The following is a 19,634-nucleotide window of genomic DNA, read 5'->3' as shown; positions in this document are numbered from 1 at the left end:
GCCTATACTGATAGCCTATACTGATAGCCTATATTGGTAGCCTATGCCCAGCCAACATGTACATGTGGGCCCCATATGGGTTACTAAGGGGCTGCATGGGTACCAAGTGGGCATGGGCTTGAACTGGGCAAATTGTCTGGGCCCAATATGGGATATGAGTGGGCAAAGTGGGCCCACATGGAAAGCCAATGTGGGCTAACTCTAAGTGGGCATTGGCTGGAAGTAGGCAAGTTGTGTGGGCCCCATGTGGGTTCTGTAACATGCGGCCCTACAAGGGACCTTATTGGGCAAAGTCCGCATGGGGTGGAACTTGGTAATAATATTTGGTTCCCATGTTGCTTTAGTAATTTTATTTTTTGTATTTTATACAGTTATGCTCACCCCAAATTTGCACAAATTTTCTAAAAATTAGAAGGGCTGCAGTTCGGACCCCAAATTTTGGGTACACACTCTTGGCCCCAGGATTTGGCAAACCAAATTTGATGCATGTACGTATTGGGGAAACAATTTCTTTTTTTAGAGCACAAACGGTGTTCAAGTAGTGCTATACTGGCCAAAGGTTAGACAGCTTTCTAATGCTGTTTTGTTTTTTGATGTGTTTTTTTTCTGCTGCATTTATTGTTTGCATCTTAAAAACATCAAAATCCCAGTTAAACATTGGTGGACTATCTTTTATAATCATAATTAACGTAAATAAAGACATGATGATACATGGACATGTGAAACATTCTCAGTTCAGAATAAAACAGGGTATAAACCCTGATTAAAATCTACAGGCTATATTTTCCTTCTTAATAACTCTATGACTGTAGACATGAAAGCAGCAGAAGGTGTGCTGTAACAAGGTGAAATGCGCCTCAATCTTTTTTGGACCTGGATTGCTCTGTATTCATACAGTCAATATTACAGTTGAACTTGCAAAACAACATGACAGCATTGTCATCAGCATTATCTTGTATGCTGTGGCATGTTCGGGAGGCGGCTTATGGTTGGACAGGCTTGTAAGGAGAGCTGGCTCTGTGGTTGGCACAGACCTGATCAAACTGTAGACAGATTGTTGGTGAATGGTTTGAGAGTTTTAGTGCTCTCTTACCTTTGACACATCTATCACACATTGCGGGGAAAAAAACACACAACAAAAGTAAGTAGCTGCAGTTCTGTGGGGCAGAAGCAGAATGGAATGGAATGGCCAGGCAGGTTGAAGCTGACAAAATGAAGAGTTCAGTTTATACACATGCGTATTGCAACATACTGTAAGGCTCACACTGCACGCTTTTATTTTGAATTTCTACGGATCAGCGCTGACAGCAGCAGAGTAGAGCAGCAGTCCGCAGTAGCAGCAGCGCGCTTTCAACACTGGTGAGTAGCATACCTGTCTCTCTATTATGTAAAATAATAGAAATAAAAGTAAAAGTATTGTGAGCTAAGACACTGGGGAATTTGCAGAAATGCTTGTTTGAACTCAGCTAACGCTAATGTTGAGTGTTTTAGCTAACTTTAGCTAATGTTAGTAGTTAGGCGTAATCAACCTAATTAGTCGACATAACGTTACTGGTTTTATACAGCCCCTCTCGAAATCAAAGGCAGAATAAACAATTTCAAGGCAGTATTTTAAACAATTTCAAGGCAGTATTTTAAACAATTTTGAATACAAAAATTAGTGGCAAGCTGAATTAGTTCAGCAGCCACATCTGGCGGCTCTTTTTGTTGCCTCTGCTGCTTTTTTCCTTTTAGTTTGGTGTGAATGAGTTAAAAGACGTTTGGTAATATTGTACAAAACAAGCTGTGTAAGCAGTCATGAAGCTAGTGTTACATTAAATTAATTGTTTAAGCTATATTTGTTTCAGCATGATTCTAGGCTGTTTGTTTTTCCCGAGAGTTCAGGTATGCATTTTAAGAAAATGCTGTCTTTCTCAGTGCAAACACAAGAAGGCTCCATTTTATTACTGGGATCTTGTTTGTGTACTTCATAATGTGTGTGGCGGGTCCCGCTGTGGAGCAATGACAGTGTCTCCCCAAAAGTTACGCAATCAACAGCAAATAATCCAAACGCAATACATTCACAATTGTGTGTGTGTGTTTCACGTGCATGAAACAGTTGTGATTTATCAAACATATATTTCTTCAAAATCGGTCGTTTACTTATTCAAGTTAATATAAGGTGGTGTGGAAATGGCAGTAAAAATTGTCAGGAATTGCCCATTATGAATTGGGTCACAATGGTTTGTCATTTTTGTTAAAATTGGGTCCCCGGGAAAAAGGTTTGAGAAAGAATGATTTAATGGATAGTTCTGACAATTTAACTAGACTGACATCTAACAGCCATGCTGGGCCTTTGTTAAAACTAATCGTTCAGTTTAGTTCAAGTCCAGAAGCATTATTATGCAATAGTACATCTAAACCTTCATCCTAGCTCTTATTTATGAGAGTGCCATTAATTAACAGCTTAATGTAGCTGCCAAGGAGTTTAGTTATAGTCTTATCAGTTAATATGTGTGAATGCACCTGACATAATTACTACGAAAAAATATGACAAATCCAAACAAAATAAGAACTCTCCCATTGTTCTATTTCTAGGCTGGCTATGTCGTTTTCATCTACAAATGTGTTAAAATTGTGAATTTAACCTGAAATTTGGTGTGTGAATGTTAACCACACAGTATTTACCTGTGCAAAAACTAGGGCTGTCAAAATAACGCGTTAATTTTGATTAATTAATCTGAGAAAATATAACGCGTTAAAAAAAATAACGCAGATTAACGCAGATTAATCCATTCCATATTGACGTTTGACCCGGAGCCGTTCTAGCCTCCATTGGACTGTAAAATGAAGGAGGGAGACGAGTTCTCCTGTATTAGCTTCTCTCCATTGGCTTCCTGTAAAATCCAGGATTGAATTTAAAATCCTTCTTCTGACCTATAAAGCTCTAAATGGTCAAGCTCCTTCATATCTTGAGGACCTCTTAGTACCTTATTGTCCCACTAGAGCACTACGCTCCCAGAATGCAGAGTTACTTGTGGTTCCTAGAGTCTCTAAAAGTAGAATGGGAGGCAGAGCCTTCAGCTATCAGGCTCCTCTCCTGTGGAACCAGCTCCCAATCTGGGTTCGGGGGGCAGACACCGTCGCTACATTTAAGACTAAACTGAAAACTCTCCTCTTTGATAAAGCTTATAGTTAGGGAGTGAGGAGTTGCAGTGAACGCCTAGACCGGCGGGGCACGGTATATAGCTGCAGACACAGCACCCCTGCTTTTCTCTGCTTCTCTTTACAGTCATCAGATTTACCTATCGTATAATCAATAATATAGTGCCTCTCCTAGTTATGCTGTTATAATTCTAGACTGCCGAGGAAGTTCCTTCTTATGACACTCTCTTTTCTTTTGTTTCCTTTTATGCACATCATGTCTCAGAAGTGCTTGTTACTAACCTAGCTCTGGGGAGTTTACTCCCCGGAGTCCTTATGTTTCTTCTTCACCCAGAACATCGCCTCGGATTAGGGCGACACCAAGACCACGGTCTTGGGTGCAGCTGTGGCTATGGACCTGCTACACCCTGCTACGCTCTGCGATTCCCTGCAATGCCCGACTACGTCCTGCTGCGTCCACCGCGTCCACCCATGCTCTGCTGTGCCACGCTACATCCTGTACCGTCATAACCCCAACCGTCAGACACCGCCCACCAAGAGTCTGGGTCTGCCGAGGTTTCTTCCTAAAAGGGAGTTTTTCCTCGCCACTGTCGCAATAGCCACTGCTAATGCTTGCTCTTGGGGGAACTATTGGAATTGTTGGGGCTTTATAGAGTGTGGTCTAGACCTACTCTGTCTGTAAAGTGTCTCGAGATAACTCTTGTTATGATTTGATACTATAAATAAAATTGAATTGAATTGAATTGAATTGAGAATGTGCTGCCTGGATCATTAACTGGAACATTTACTTGTAAAAATCTTCTTCCTGCCAACCCTGGCTACCGAAATCTGGTGCCACTGATATGTCTGCACTTCTCTCTGGTGCTCTGAAACAGACGATACAGGTAACACAAACACCGCTGCACGTGACGCTAGTTAACACTATACTCAACAGCAGCTAACGTTAGCCTACCGCTAGCTAGTTAACACTATACTCGACAGCAGCTAACGTTAGCCTACCGCTAGCTAGTAGCTGGATTAAACACGGTTACAATGCTGACAGTTAACGTTGAACGGTGTAAAGTTTGACTGTGTTTTACTGTAGAGGACTGTGACTCAACAGCGGGATGTAACAATCTGCAGCTGCCGAGCTGCCGTCGGAAAAACAACACAGACGGTGCGTTCAATGAAACTGGTAAACTACAGCTTCGTGGTGCATTTGAAGTTATTGTAAATGTCCTTGGTGGTTGTTTTTGTCGTTCAACAGCAATTTACTAGTGAAAAAAGTTATTGTTATTGTTATACATTATTATTAAATCATTTAATTTTGACCATATGGCCTTAGCAATAAACAAGCCGTTCTTTAATGTCACCAACTGTTGTTTAGTACCCTTTGTTTTCTTTTCTTTTTTTACTTTCTTAAAAAGTATTGGTTCAGGCACCGTTAATTATGTATGCGATAAATTTCGATTAATTAATCACAGAGTCTGTAATTAATTAGATTAATTTTTTTAATCGATTGACAGCCCTAGCAAAAACATAAATTATAAAAAGTGCCTACTGCTGACTTCTCTCAACTATTATCTTCCTGTCACATTTAGATTTGTCCAGATCACAGTTGTTCAAACACTGTTGGAAAGTGTTCTTCTTTGCCACGTAAGTAATTTTAATGTAATAGTTTGCCACATATGCATGATGTATCTGTTGTCAGTTCATGCTCATTGGTCATTTTCAGTTCTGATATTATTGCTTGGTTTTTTTTTAAACTTTTTTTCCAAATTGATTTGCATTAGCCTACAAAATAAAAATATGTATTACATTACAATAAATTACACAAAGGCTACAACTTCAAATGTTTAGTTGACTTTCCGGCAGAATTTTTAAATCTTTGAAGCTTATTGTCTTGGCAGTTAATGTAAGCCTTTTTTTCTCCTTTTGGCTCTCATCCCTAGGTTGCCATGGTGGCGGATATAGGGGGCACAAATGTAGATGATGCAACGAGGCGAATGATGAAATACATTCTGTCAAACGAGCTGGCATTGGACTATAACATGTTTGGCCGTCATGGGAAAAAGAAGTTTAAGGACTTGTGTCTTTTCAACATTGTGTAAGGGTTAGGTAAGGTAACATAGGGTAAGTAAATTAGAGAAGTTTTTCAACTAACGAAAATCATTTGTTGAAGAACATTCCATCTGCAGGGATTAAAGTTCTTCGTCGCCCTGAAAAATGAGAGGAAAAAAATTACAATGTGCACTTTTGTTACTTTTGTTCAAACCCATGGGCCCACCACCTGTGGGAGGAACCGCTGGGGTCGGGTGCGCTGCCACATGGGTGGCAATGAAGGTCAGGGGCCTCGACGGACCAGACCCGGGCGGCAGACGCTGGCTCTGGGGACGTGGAACGTCACCTCTCTGTGGGGGAAGGAGCCGGAACTTGTGCGGGAGGTGGAGCGCTACCAGTTGGATCTGGTGGGGCTTACCTCTACGCACAGTCTCGGTTCTGGAACCATACTCCTGGATAGGGGTTGGACTCTTTTCTTCTCCGGAGTTGCCCAGGGTGTGAGGCGCCGGGCGGGTGTGGGGATACTCACAAACCCCCGGCTGAGCGCCGCTACGTTGGAGTTTACCCCGGTGGACGAGAGGGTCGCCTCCCTACGCCTGCGGGTTGTGGGGGGGAAAACTCTGACTGTTGTTTGTGCGTATGCACCAAACAAGAGCTCGGAGTATTCGGCCTTCTTGGAGACCTTGAATGGAGTCCTGTATGGGGCTCCAGTAGGGGACTCCATAGTTCTGCTGGGGGACTTCAACGCGCACGTGGGAAATGATGGAGACACATGGAGAGGCGTGATTGGGAGGAACGGCCTCCCTGATCTAAACCAGAGTGGTTGTTTGTTGTTGGACTTCTGTGCTAGTCATGGATTGTCTATAACGAACACCATGTTCGAACATAGGGATGCTCATAAGTGTACTTGGTACCAGAGCACCCTAGGCCAAAGGTCAATGATCGATTTTATAATCGTTTCATCTGATCTGAGGCCGTATGTTTTGGACACTCGGGTGAAGAGAGGGGCAGAGCTGTCAACTGATCACCATCTGGTGGTGAGTTGGGTCAGAGGGTGGGGGAAGACTCTGGACAGACCTGGTAAGCCCAAACGGGTAGTGCGGGTAAATTGGGAACGTCTGGAGGAGGCCCCTGTCCGACAGACTTTCAACTCACACCTCCGGCGGAGCTTTTCGTGCATCCCTGTGGAGGCTGGGGGCATTGAACCCGAGTGGACAATGTTCAAAGTTTCCATTGCTGAAGCTGCGGCGGGGAGCTGTGGTCTTAGGGTCTTAGGTGCCTCAAGGGGCGGTAACCCACGAACACCGTGGTGGACACCGGTGGTCAGGGAAGCCGTCCGACTGAAGAAGGAGTCTTTCCGGGATATGTTATCCCAGAGGACTCCGGAGGCAGTTGCAAGGTACCGAAGGGCCCGAAGGGCTGCAGCCTCTGCCGTGAAAGAGGCAAAGCAGCGGGTGTGGGAAAAGTTCGGAGAAGACATGGAGAAGGACTTTCGGTCGGCACCAAGGTGCTTCTGGAAAACCGTTCGCCACCTCAGGAGGGGAAAGCGGGGAACCATCCAAGCTGTGTACAGTAAGGATGGGACGCTGTTGACCTCAACTGAGGAGGTAATAGGGCGGTGGAAGGAGCACTTTGAGGAACTCCTAAATCCGACTAATACGCCCTCTATGGTAGAGGCAGAGCTGGAGGATGATGGGGGATTGTCGTCAATTTCCCTGGTGGAAGTTGCTGAGGTAGTTAAACAACTCCACAGTGGCAAAGCCCCAGGGATTGATGAGATCCGTCCAGAAATGCTTAAAGCTCTGGGTGTGGAGGGGTTGTCTTGGTTGACACGCCTCTTCAACATTGCGTGGAAGTCGGGGACGGTGCCTAAGGAGTGGCAGACCGGGGTGTGTGCCAATTACAGGGGTATCACACTTCTCAGCCTCCCCGGTAAAGTCTACTCCAAGGTGCTGGAAAGGAGGGTTCGGTCGATAGTCGAACCTCAGGTTGAAGAGGAACAATGCGGATTCCGTCCTGGTCGTGGAACAACGGACCAGATCTTTACTCTCGCAAGGATCCCGGAGGGAGCCTGGGAGTATGCCCAACCGGTCTACATGTGCTTTGTGGATCTGGAGAAGGCGTATGACCGGGTCCCCCGGGAGATACTGTGGGAGGTGCGGGAGTATGGGGTGAGGGGGTCCCTTCTCAGGGCCATCCAATCTCTGTACGACCAAAGCGAGAGCTGTGTCCGGGTTCTCGGCAGTAAGTCGGACTCGTTTCAGGTGAGAGTTGGCCTCCGCCAGGGCTGCGCTTTGTCACCAATCCTGTTTGTAGTATTTATGGACAGGATATCGAGGCGTAGTCGGGGTGGAGAGGGGTTGCAGTTTGGTGAGCTGGGGATCTCATCGCTGCTTTTTGCGGATGATGTGGTCCTGATGGCATCGTCGGCCTGTGACCTTCAGCACTCACTGGATCGGTTCGCAGCCGAGTGTGAAGCGGCTGGGATTAGGATCAGCACCTCTAAATCTGAGGCCATGGTTCTCAGCAGGAAACCGATTGGGTGCCTTCTCCAGGTAGGGAATGAGTCTTTACCCCAAGTGAAGGAGTTCAAGTACCTTGGGGTATTATTCGCGAGTGAGGGGACAATGGAGCGGGAGATTGGTCGGAGAATCGGCGCAGCGGGTGCGGTATTACACTCAATGTATCGCACCGTTGTGACGAAAAGAGAGCTGAGCCAGAAGGCAAAGCTCTCAATCTACCGGTCAGTTTTAGTTCCTACCCTCACCTATGGTCATGAAGGCTGGGTCATGACCGAAAGAACGAGATCCAGGGTACAAGCGGCCGAAATGGGTTTCCTCAGGAGGGTGGCTGGCGTCTCCCTTAGAGATAGGGTGAGAAGCTCAGTCATCCGTGAGGAGCTCGGAGTAGAGCTGCTGCTCCTTCGCGTCGAAAGGAGCCAGTTGAGGTGGTTCGGGCATCTGGTAAGGATGCCCCCTGGGCGCCTCCTTAGGGAGGTGTTCCAGGCACGTCCAGCTGGGAGGAGGCCTCGGGGAAGACCCAGGACTAGGTGGAGGGATTATATCTCCAACCTGGCCTGGGAACGCCTCGGGATCCCCCAGTCGGAGCTGGTTAATGTGGCTCGGGAAAGGGAAGTTTGGGGTCCCCTGCTGGAGCTGCTACCCCCACGACCCGTTACCGGATAAGCGGAAGAAGATGGATGGATGGATGGATGGACTTTTGTTGTGCAGGGCTCGACAGTTCAAGTGTTTCACTCGTATTTGAGACTAAAAATAGATGTGTGCGAACTGTAAAATGTATTCAGAGGCACGTGTGCGAATAAAAAGTGTAATAAAATTCAGCTGAAGCAGATTATTTTTTCGCTGGGCGCATTTCTTCTGCGGCAGTGCCCCTAGGCCCAAGGAGTCGAGGTCCGCAGGTTTTTTTTATCACTTTTGTAAAAAGCGTCTGTCTTGCAGTCAAACCACTGCAGGACAGACACAATGGCTGTGAAGAAAGCAGGGAAGGCTGTCATCACGGTGCTGTGTCTGTCAAACTGCGCACACTTCGCTATAGTGCAGGTGAACCTGTCTCCACCTTTGCTACGCCCACCGGCCTGTTTTCAGAAAAGTGCAGGAATACGACGTGATGCGAGTTGCGACACAGTACATGTGAGTCTCACAAGAAACGTGACACATAAAGAGATCTATGGATGCATTCCTACTAAACCCCGAGATGACCGTTGACCACACTGCAGCGATTTCAGTCACACAGTGGTGAAAGTAAAAGTTTCTCAGATCCTTTTTAGGCTACTTAAGTAAAAGCAGAAAAATACTCAATTACAAGTAAACGTCCTGAATTCAAAATGTTACAAGAGTAAAAATACATTAGTATAGCAGCAACATGTACATAAAGTAACAAAAGTAAAAGTACTCGTTGTGCAGCAGTGTTATATTATTAAAGTATGTTATATTTTATTGTTTGCTTGTGTCACTAACAAAAGTGTGAGATTTGAATGTTCTTCATCAGTGTTGGGCCCCTTTATATATACTTTGGGTAAATTATTAACTACTGCATCATACCATATACTGTAAGTGTATCAAATGTTTTTTAAATAATACACTTTATTTGTATGGCACCTTTCAAGTGCATAGCAAATCTTAAAAAAAAGAAAAAGAAAGAGCAGAGAATTTAAAAAAAGAATAGAGTAGAATATTAAAATATATTCTTTTATGTCAAATCTTCATCTGAAAAGTAACTAAAGCTGTCAAATAAATGTAGTGGAGTAGAAAGTACAATATTTCTGACTGAGATGTAGTGGAGTGGAAAAATAAAGTAGCATCACATAGGAATACTAAAGTAAAGTACAAGTATCTCATAATTGTCGTTAAGTACAGTACTCAAGTAAACTTAAGTTTAACCTGTAACCTGCAGAGTCTATTGTGTGCTACTGAATCAACCGGAGGACAAAGCACAGAGATGCTACCTGCTGAAGGGCAGAATAGAAATGCTCATTTTTTAAGTTGGATAGACATTAGGCATATCAAAATGTTAGACTCCCTCTCAGCATTGGGTGTGTAAGATAAATAAAAACATGCACTGAAAAGTTATGTAGATGGTTGATTTTTTATAAATGTCGTAAGCTTAATAGATTGAAAACTTTACATAAAAGCAAACTGACAATAGAAAAGCTGTTCAAAATCATCTTTTTCCTTTAAAAATGTTCTTGGTCTTAAGTATTTAGATTGTGTAGGTTAAAGCCTTCTTACAACTTGAATGCTGTGTTAGAGAACAGAAGAGCTGTTGGGCTGAACAGCCCATGAAAACCTATGGGAGGCGACCTTTACGGCAGAAAAAAAGTGTGGCTGGGGAAGATACTACGGCCTGAAATTTTTTTCAGAGAAATTATTTTTTCTTGCTTTAATCCCTGTATCTGTGTACCTCACTTTATTTTATGGACTTTTTTTTGACTATGCACCAGTAAGGTATTGAGCATGATGGCATTTTCAAATTGAAGTAAATTAGAGGAATAATGTCTCACGAGATGAAAATGCAAGGAATCTCTTTGTCCTGGACTGCATTATTTTGAGAACTGCTCATCTAATTGTTTTAATACTAAATAAGCTTAAATCAACATATAAATAGCAACTTTTTTACCCAAATAATGCTGGTTCTATTGGCATTTCAAATCTGAAGCCTGCAATGTACCATTGAAGCCTCGTGGATCAATTATTGCTTTTAGTGCATTTTGGCATTTTAATGTGAAAAATGTGCATCATTTTATTTTATGATTATTTGTACACACCTCACAAAGCTATTATATATTAATTATGATTATGAGGGAGTAATACAATGTTTTATTGAGTTCAAGTACTTCATAAATAATTTCTTGTGCTAAAAATCCATAACGATGATCCATCATATCCTTCATACTTTTGCCAATATGGCCCTGAAGTTGGCCATTGTTTAATTCTAAATGGTGTTTAAAGAGAATATGTTTTTAATGTTAGCTCATACTGTCAACCAAATTTGTTTTATAGAGGCTCTTAAGAAGAATTCATTGACGGCACAGGTGAACCAGCAGGAGGCAGAGAGGGCACTGTCGAAATGGTTCACTGGGGCAAGAGACAGAGGAGGACGAAGGGCATCCAGACAACCATTGCCAAATTAAACAGTACTGAGCGGTGGTGGAATATGAGTGAGTGCAGAAAATTTGTATTCAGGTACAAGTACAGTTAAACTGTTAAAATATTACTCAGTTTTGTCTGTTATCAGCAAAATATTTGTAAATAAAAAGTTGAAATCAGAGAGTGTGGCCATTTTTTAAAATTAGATAGAGCCTGACTCAAACTGGTTGGTGATTAATAATTATTTTTTTTGATTCATTGTTGCAGCTCTAGGTTGGATGTTTATTCAAACTGTACTCAGTACTCAATTAGGATTTTTTAAAGCATATCTTGCCCATCTGGGGCCTACCTAAAACCTGGTGTAATCCTGCCTTAAACCCACATGGGCAATTGGCTTGGGGCCAACATGGAACCCGCGGACAATCCCATATGGGTGTGATCTGACAATCCCTCCTGGGGCCCATGATTCTGCCCACTTTTTACTCACATGGGCCCCACATAAAAATGTTGGCTGGGTGAAACCCCAGGTGCGAAAAAGCAGGTCTCGTTGTTGCCTAAACTGTCTACTCGTACAGAGAAATCTGCTAGCATGACAGTGGCTAATGGAGCGTTAGCTAACATAGCAACTGCTGTTAGCACGATCACCAACATGGAGGACCTAATTGCTCGAATCTTGGAAAAGCAACAAAATAATCTTGAATCAGTGATCTACAACGCATTAGAGAATGAGATCTGGAGCGGCCTGACTGCGTCGTAATCGCAGTACAGCGGCCTCGGGATAAGGTGACCAGATTTCTGAGACAAAATCCGGGGACATTTTCAGCTCAGAAGCGTAAATACCTAAAAAACAGGTAATGTTTTTATCTTTGTAAACTTAAAACGGGGACACTGCCCCAGGGACGTCACTAGACCTAGAGCTGCTTTTGCCCCAACAAGCCCCCCTAGGGGGGTCCATGGGCATGCCCTGTAAGAAAATTTTGTCTATTTTAACGTTTAAATGCATCAATCTGGTGCACTTTGAAAAGAAATTCAGAGATTAAACTTGATTATTCTTATCTATGGATGGAAATATTTGTGCTGTAGCCTGAACTATTTTGCACTTCAGAATTTTAACCATGCACACACAGGTGAAATAGTTTTTTCTTCATATTTTTGCATTAATGTCACTAGGAAGCATACCAGTAGAAATATATATATTCATATTTGTAAGTGGGATATATATAAGTAAGTGGGATTGTCTGGAATCTGGCAATATAATAACCATTATGGTGGGATACACTGGCTAAGCAATTTACAAAAAATATCTGTGCTGACATAAATAGTTTACATGAGATTAAATTATAAAGTTGAAGACCATGTAGACATTTTGTTGCAATTTCAAAACCGGATTACTCAGGAACCGCTTGTTGTACTGATGCATGTGTTGAGTGAAGAGTTTGTGAGATATTTCACAGAGAGTAATTGCAAGTAAGTGCAGAGATTTGTGCAGAATGCAAATATGATAACATTTCATGTAAGTTCAATGTTAATTATCTTGCAAACCATTTGTCACAGCAAGGGGGTTAACACTTTTGCATGCGCTATATCCGTGTCCCATTCTCATTAGGGGCTGAGCCCCCCTAAAGGTCTGATCCTAGAATCGCCCCTGCTGCTACTTCATACTTGTACTCCACTACACCTCAGAGGGAAATGTTGTAATGTTTACTGCACTACATTTATCTGACAGATTTTGCTTTATTGCTTCACTCTGGGCTTGTTTCTGCAACAGCTCATTGAGTATCAGACACAGTTAAAACTATTGAGGAAAGATTTTCCTTTGACATTGGTCCAGTGTTAAATGAGATCGCTGCAGTCGGCAGCAGCGAAACAAGACAATTGTCCTGCTTGTATTTACGTTCATAAAAGTGCTTGTTTTGCCGCTGACACGCTCATATTAATATTATAAGTGTCAGACAACATTATGGAAAGGATTTCTAAGGAGGTGGACCTTTCTGTTAAAGAGTAAGATCCTTTTTTTAAACATAAAAAGTCCGCGAAATTACGTTCGCTAAACCCACCAGACTCCATGTAAATAAACAGCAATTTTAGCATCGTAAAATATGGGCATTCTAAAACATATCTGAGCTGTGAGCAGTGCTCGCTCTGGCTGTCTTGAGCCTGCGCGTGTAGGGTGCGCGACTATACGTTTGGTCAATGTTTTCTTTCTTTCATTCCAATTTCGTGTCTGTCAGTCACAGTGAAAACCGGGGACGTCTGGTCACCCTACCTCGGGAGCTTGAAGCGAACCGACACGAGCTACATGCTGAAGGCAACCCAGACTCGCTTGTCCACCCGGCCGCCCTGGGGGCGATCCACGGAGTGAGTGAGTTCACCTTCACTACACCCACACAGGCTGCTCCACACCGTGGCCTGTTGCCGACAACAGAACCAGAACACGGCGGCAGGGCTTCACGTTTGGCGCCTGGGTGGAGGATAGCGGACACAGCAGCTGTGGACTAACGGTATCTGGGCTACTTTACCATACAGAGTTTCACTTGAGGATGCTATATGCAAAGTTTGGACCCATGCTTTGAAGGAATATCTAAACAGAATGTAAGGAATGATGAACGATGGCTACGCTCTTTATAGTCTATGTTCTGTGGACATTTAACCTGGCTGAAAAGAGCATCATAAAAGCTGAGGACACTGTGTGTAAGTTTCAAAACCAAGCTTTAAAGTGACACTTAACTAGAATGAGAGTACATGATAAATGCCGGCTGGTCAGTTTACGGTCTAAGTTTGTTAACTTATAGTATGTTTGTTACTTCAACTAGATTGGTGTGTTTTCCACATAGCCTATTTCAGAAATTGATTTTCGCATAGTCTATTTCAGAATTTAATAGCTGGTTGAGACCTAATTCTAAGGTTTTTCTAACATTGTTCTTGTTTATCATAAGAGTTCACTAGACCTGTTTCATTTAACCTATGACTTAAGACAGAGGGTGCGGTTATGAGCTGGAGTTTCGCGCGAGCCGCGTTTGATGTGGTCACGCATCTTACAGATAGGGGAGGGGGTCTGCAGCCTCAGAGGGTTAGGGGGATTTATTTTATTTTTTAGGTTTTTATCACACCTTGCTCAAAGCTAACAGTTCACCCTTTGATACAGATTTGTCAGTGAATGCCAGTAGGGTACTCAAGACAGGTAGATGTGTACATTTTGAAGATGGCTTAGCTTTCAATCCTTTCAGGTAACATCAGGGGGCTAAACGGGCCGATCAAAAGAGCTAAATTCCTGGACTATCTCAGAAGGAAAAACATAGACGTGGCGCTTATACAAGAGTCGCATTTACGTAAAAGAGCTGTAAATCTACAAAATAAATATTTCAAGGCGGCTGCTTAATCTAGTGACGACACCAAAACCAAGGGCTCCATGGTGTTGCTGTCGTAGACAAAAGCAGTAAAGACTCTTCAGCCAGGATATCTTATATATGTACCACAATAAGGAGTAGGAAAATAGCCTTTGTTTCAGTAAAAGAATTCTCAATGAATATTCACTAATTATAGGGGAGAGATGAATGTAGTACTAGGTTTAAATGAGGATAGATCAGGGGTCAACCACACAAAAGCCCAGAAACATATATCAGACATGTTTAGAGCGGTTGTGGAATCCCACCATTTTACAGATGTATGGAGGATGCACAATCCTACTAGCAAGGATTACACCTTCTTTTCCACACGTCCCCTCACCCACCCCCGTATTGATTATATTTTGTGCTCCAATGAGCTTAAGGCAATGTTTCACGATGACAATAGAACCAGCAATTCTGTCTGATCACAATGTACTGATAACCACATTCCATTGTGATATGTTAGGAGAAAGTTGTAAAATGTAAAAAATGTAAATTTTTAATAATTCCCTTCACCAGAACACAGCTTTTGATGCAGAATTTAATACCAAACTGTCTGAATTTATATTAATTAACACCGATTCAGTTTCTGACCCTGCATATACATGGCAAGCAACTAAAGGATTTATTAGAGATTTTACATCCTCCTTCGCATTCCTCTTAAAACTTGTTTTTCTAAATCTACACATACTCTTCTAGTCACAAGTGGAACAGAGCTGAATGATCTTCTAAGAAGGAGAGCTGAGTTCATAATGCACAGAGTGAGGCAAAATTAATATTTAACGGCTGTAAACCAAGCAAATTGCTAGCTCTGAAATTAAAACAAAGCGAATCCAGAGCTACTATCAACATCATCCGCATAGACCGAGGTATCTCAACGAATCCTAAGATATCACCGCCACTTTTCAATCCTTTTACTCAAAGTTGTATAAGTCCTCCTGCAACTCAGATCCAACACAGTGCCAGGAGTTCCTAAAAGAGCTAAACCTGCCTCTTCTTGACCCAGAGGAAGCAGAAGAACTACCTATAATGTTAGAGGAACTCAAATCTGCACTTAAAACAGTTAGGAAAGGGATAACGCCGGGGTTGGATGGAATTCCATCGGAACTTCTTCTACAGTATTTTGGCATATTGGGACCGACCATTTTACAAGCTTTAACCTCAGCCATAGAGAAGGGTACTTTCCACCAACAAACCAACACTGCGCTGATCTCCGTTATGCCAAAGAAGGGCAAAGATCCTACGGATTGTTCAAATTTCAGGCCCATCAGCCTCATTGGGACTGATATTAAGCTTTATTCCAAAGTCCTTGCTCTCCGTTTAGAGCGCTTTATCAAGAACCTAGTCCACCCCGACCAATCAGGTTTTATACCCAAGTGACATGCTGCAGACATTGTATGCAGGTTATTTCATGTAATAGAAGAAGCCAAAAACCTTCCAACAACAGCAGCAGTTTTATCAGTGGATGCAGAAAATGGAGAGGCTTGGTTGGGGAGACAAATTCATTAACATGGTACATACTTTATATGCGAATCCCACAGCCATAGTCTCAACCAATGGATTGCACTCTCAGCCATTTCCCATCGAGCAGGGCTCGCGACAGGGATGCCCGCTTTCACCCATGCTGTTTGCAATCTCTCTTGAACCATTAGCCCAAGCCATAAGCCATAAGCCAAAATAAAATATGTAATGTCCAGATTAAATCGAATAGCAGCTCAATATCATTATTTGCGGACGATATTTTGTTGTACATTTCTGATCTTGAGGACTCTATTCCAAAAATTTGTAAGATCTTCAACAAATTTGGCTCAATTTCCGGCTATAAAATTAACTGGAATAAATCTAATCTACTTTTAATGAATAACAGGCATGTGGCTTCAGCCATTAGTGTTACAATACCAACCCAAAGCAAAATTACATATTTGGGAATCACCATACACGCATCCTCACAGCGAGTTGTCCAGGATAACTATAAAACTATACTAAGTAGTGTTCAAAGGGATCTGGCCAAATGGTCTGCGTTGCCATCATCACTACGCTCCAGCATTGCTGTTGTTAAAATGAACATAGTTCCTTGTGTGAATTTCTTAAGTACAATGATCCCCTTACCCCCAGCAATACATTTCTGGAAGAAACTTGATACCTTAATTTGGCAGTATGCTTATATAAACAACCTAGGCTAAAATACTCTACCCTGCAACGTACCACAAACACGGGAGGACTGGCCCTCCCCAACCTTAAAGTATATCACAGAGCCTTTCAGCTACGGGTCCTCAGAGTGTGGATAGACCCCTCATCTACAGTCCCATGGAGAGAAATAGAGCAAAACCTCACTGGAAGTCGAAGACTGCAAGACGTTGCCTTGAAAGGTGTGTGTCCAAAAAAGTGTATGCTAGCCTATGGCCCCATTATCACCAGCACATTGACCAACTTTAAACAGGTGGAGGAGCAATTACGCTACACCAATAAGTGGCATTTGAATACCCCAATTTGGCACAACATACACTTAATGTCTGGTAACACACCTTTTGTTTATAACCAGTGGAGTGACAGAGGTATTTATACTTTAGACCAGCTATTCAATGATGAAGGTATGTTAAGTCTTGAAGACCTGAGAGCTAACTTTGAGGTCCCTAGGACATCCTTCTTCCTTTATCTTCACTTAAGATCAGCCCTAAAATGTTATGGAGTACCATGGGGGAACAGTCTTGAGATGCACCCAATCATTAAATGGCTTGTTGATTCTCCGGTGAGAGGATTAGTGTCCGGGATTTATGCTGAACTGATGCAAGCATCTATAGGAGAACTCCCAATGGTAAAGAAATGGGAGCGAGAGCTGAGCCCGGAGGGGAACGTAATTAATTGGGAGACAGTTTGGGACATTTCCCACTGTTCCAAGAACCCAAATCATCAGCAGATCCACTTCAACATATGTCATAGGACATACTGGACTCCTCAGAAGAGATACGTCTCTAAAGCCATTCCTACTCCCTATTGCACGTTCTGCCAACCTGAACAAACTGGAACTTTCCTACACATGGTCTGGGAGTGTGAACAGGTGCATACGTTTTGGAATAAAACAACATCAATAATATCTGATGTGATAGGATGTCGACTTCCTACTGACCCGATTGTTTTGTTACTTAATGACGACTCTAAATTACACCTGCTTGGGAGACAGAAGAAAGTTTGGCTAGCTGGATCAACCACGACCAAGAAAATGATAGCTCAGCGTTGGCTCTCCCCCCCACTCGCCTTGTATAAAACAGTGGTTGGTGTACTTCCTGGACATAGTTATGTTTGAGCTCTCTACAGCAAGGATTAACAAAGACAAATCATCGACTATAGATCTATGGAAAAACGCAGCAGCACAGGTATCGGTCCTGGTGACCTCAACACTACAAGAAGTAGAAGAGAGCGACTAGGGTGGGGGGTGGGAGAGGGTTGTTGTTCTTGTTCAATTGTGTTTGTCTGTTCTGTATGTTTTAAAAATATGAAAACAATAAAAAAATTGATCTAAAAAAAAAAAAAGAAGTAAAGTAAATGATCAGCTTACTACTATAGTTTTTGAAAAAAAAAGATTGAACATTGAACAAAGCTTCAAAAAAGTAAAAAAAAAAAAAAAAAAAAAAAAAAAAGAGCGCAGAGAAAAAGTTTGACCCAGAAAAACAAAAAAGGTGCATGGTCGACGGGAAGACAACACACACACACACACACACACACACACACACACACACACACACACACACACACACGCACAGACACACATACACACACAGAAATATAACACACCCCAAAATCCAATCAGATCATCATTTGAGGGCAAAGCCTCATTAAATATCCAGATAATAATAAGATATGATAAGTTAGTTGAGTTGTGATTGGTCCAGCTGTTGTGTCATAGTGATGAATATTAAAGTCTAAAACAAAAAGACCAAACATACATTAAAATTAAAATATGGAAGGTGGTCGTCATTTACCACTGTTAAATGTGCTTGTCATTCAAACAAATCAGGATATTCACACGTTTAGTTACAAAAAACAAGGAGCGTGTCTTTAGTTAGTTATTCTTTTATTAGTTTCTTGTCACATTATCTCCATCTGGTGGTCGGATCAAGAACAACAGAGTTACACTGAGCTGGAACAGACTGCAGCAACTCAACAGTTATAATGTCACTTTAATAACTTTAATTATTCATATTTAATTATTTTCAGGACCTTCAAGCTTTTAATGAATCAAAGTAAACAACTTAGTTGATGGTTTAAAACTGAAATAAACTTTATAGTCAGAATAAAATGGGACTTTAATATTCAGATGATTATATCTAAACCTGTATATAATCCTGTATATAGTGACTGTTTGGGTCATGCTGACATCAGCTGGAGACATTCAGGGAAACAACAGAGGACAGAACAACAGATCAACACATCATCCTCCAGCTTTCTAAAGAGATTCAAGAGGGAGAAATGTATTGATTTTAGCATGAAGCTGCAAATAGAAAAACTCTGAATACTCTGTGAATGCTCTGTATGTGACAAAGATTGATCTGATTGGTAGTTGTTAGTGAGCAGGACGCATGTAGTCTAGAATCTTCTCCAGTTTGTCCGCCATCAGTTTCAGTTTGGTGTTGATGGTGGTGATGTCAGGCACAGTTTGGCCTTTGTCAATAGCTGGGATGGTTTTGTTCAATCTCTTTTCACATGTGTCTCCATGGTAACTAGGAGGACACTCACACAAATATTCGTTTACGTCCAGCAGAGGCTTGCACGTTGCTCCGTTCTGACGTGTTTTGGTGGCAGGCAGGCATGTTTCGGGAGTAATAGATGAAGAGCTTATCATATTCACGTTCATACCTCTTCACTCCATCCTTGACAAAAATAAACCCATAACCCATCTTACAATAAAAAGTCGACAGGGCTTCTGGGACTTGAACCCAATCCTTTTCATAACTGCCGTACATCACTTTAACAAACTCTCTAAGGAGACCACCACCCACTTCACGACTGCACTGTGATATTTGCGTTGCAATATCATTACAAAGTGTTATGTCCACTGACATAGGCAGAAATGTCTGGTCATATGTCTTAAAGTAGCACCCATTCAGGTTGTTTTTTACTTTTACTTTACTTATCTCCTCTGCTTTCTGAGTGTAGCCCACAGTGACAGTGATCGTATCCACGGGGATGTTTATCATATTATATAACTTATGACTGGTAAGTTTATCTGTGTTGTACACCAGCACCACCCACTTGTACCAGAAGTACTTGTTATCCAGAGCGTTTTTCACCTGAACAGTTATGTTTTTTTTGTGGTCAGCACTGAGTCCTTTGCTGATCTCCACATACTGCATGTGGTTAGTCAGGCAGTATTCCAGAGCTGATATCTGAGCTGTGGAGACTTATTGAACATCTTGGTGTGTTTGGCTTCTATACCTGATGAATCCAACCCAATCAGTTT

At 42.3% G+C, this 19,634-nt stretch overlaps 2 protein-coding genes and 1 long non-coding RNA gene across 4 annotated transcripts in view; 1 reads left to right on the top strand and 2 right to left on the bottom strand.

Annotated features, from left to right (window-relative positions):
- Window positions 1-19,634, top strand: part of LOC116062299 (cephalotoxin-like protein) — a 1,100,540-nt gene that overhangs the window by 724,182 nt on the left and 356,724 nt on the right. The gene's annotated exons all lie outside the window — the stretch shown is intronic.
- The window catches only part of LOC116061935 (BPI fold-containing family C protein-like), a 127,482-nt gene that overhangs the window by 82,037 nt on the left and 25,811 nt on the right, over window positions 1-19,634 (bottom strand). The window lies entirely within an intron of this gene.
- LOC116061946 lies at window positions 18,232-18,510 on the bottom strand. Its single transcript, XR_004107862.1, has 2 exons — window positions 18,395-18,510; window positions 18,232-18,333 (listed from the first exon to the last, which is right to left on the bottom strand). It is a non-coding gene; the product is annotated as an uncharacterized LOC116061946 (long non-coding RNA).

This window comes from Sander lucioperca, chromosome 21 (genome assembly GCF_008315115.2).
Source record: "Sander lucioperca isolate FBNREF2018 chromosome 21, SLUC_FBN_1.2, whole genome shotgun sequence".
NCBI lineage: Eukaryota > Metazoa > Chordata > Actinopteri > Perciformes > Percidae > Sander > Sander lucioperca.
The sequence above is the reverse complement of the archived record's forward strand: the minus strand, read 5'-3'. Positions and strand labels throughout refer to the sequence as shown.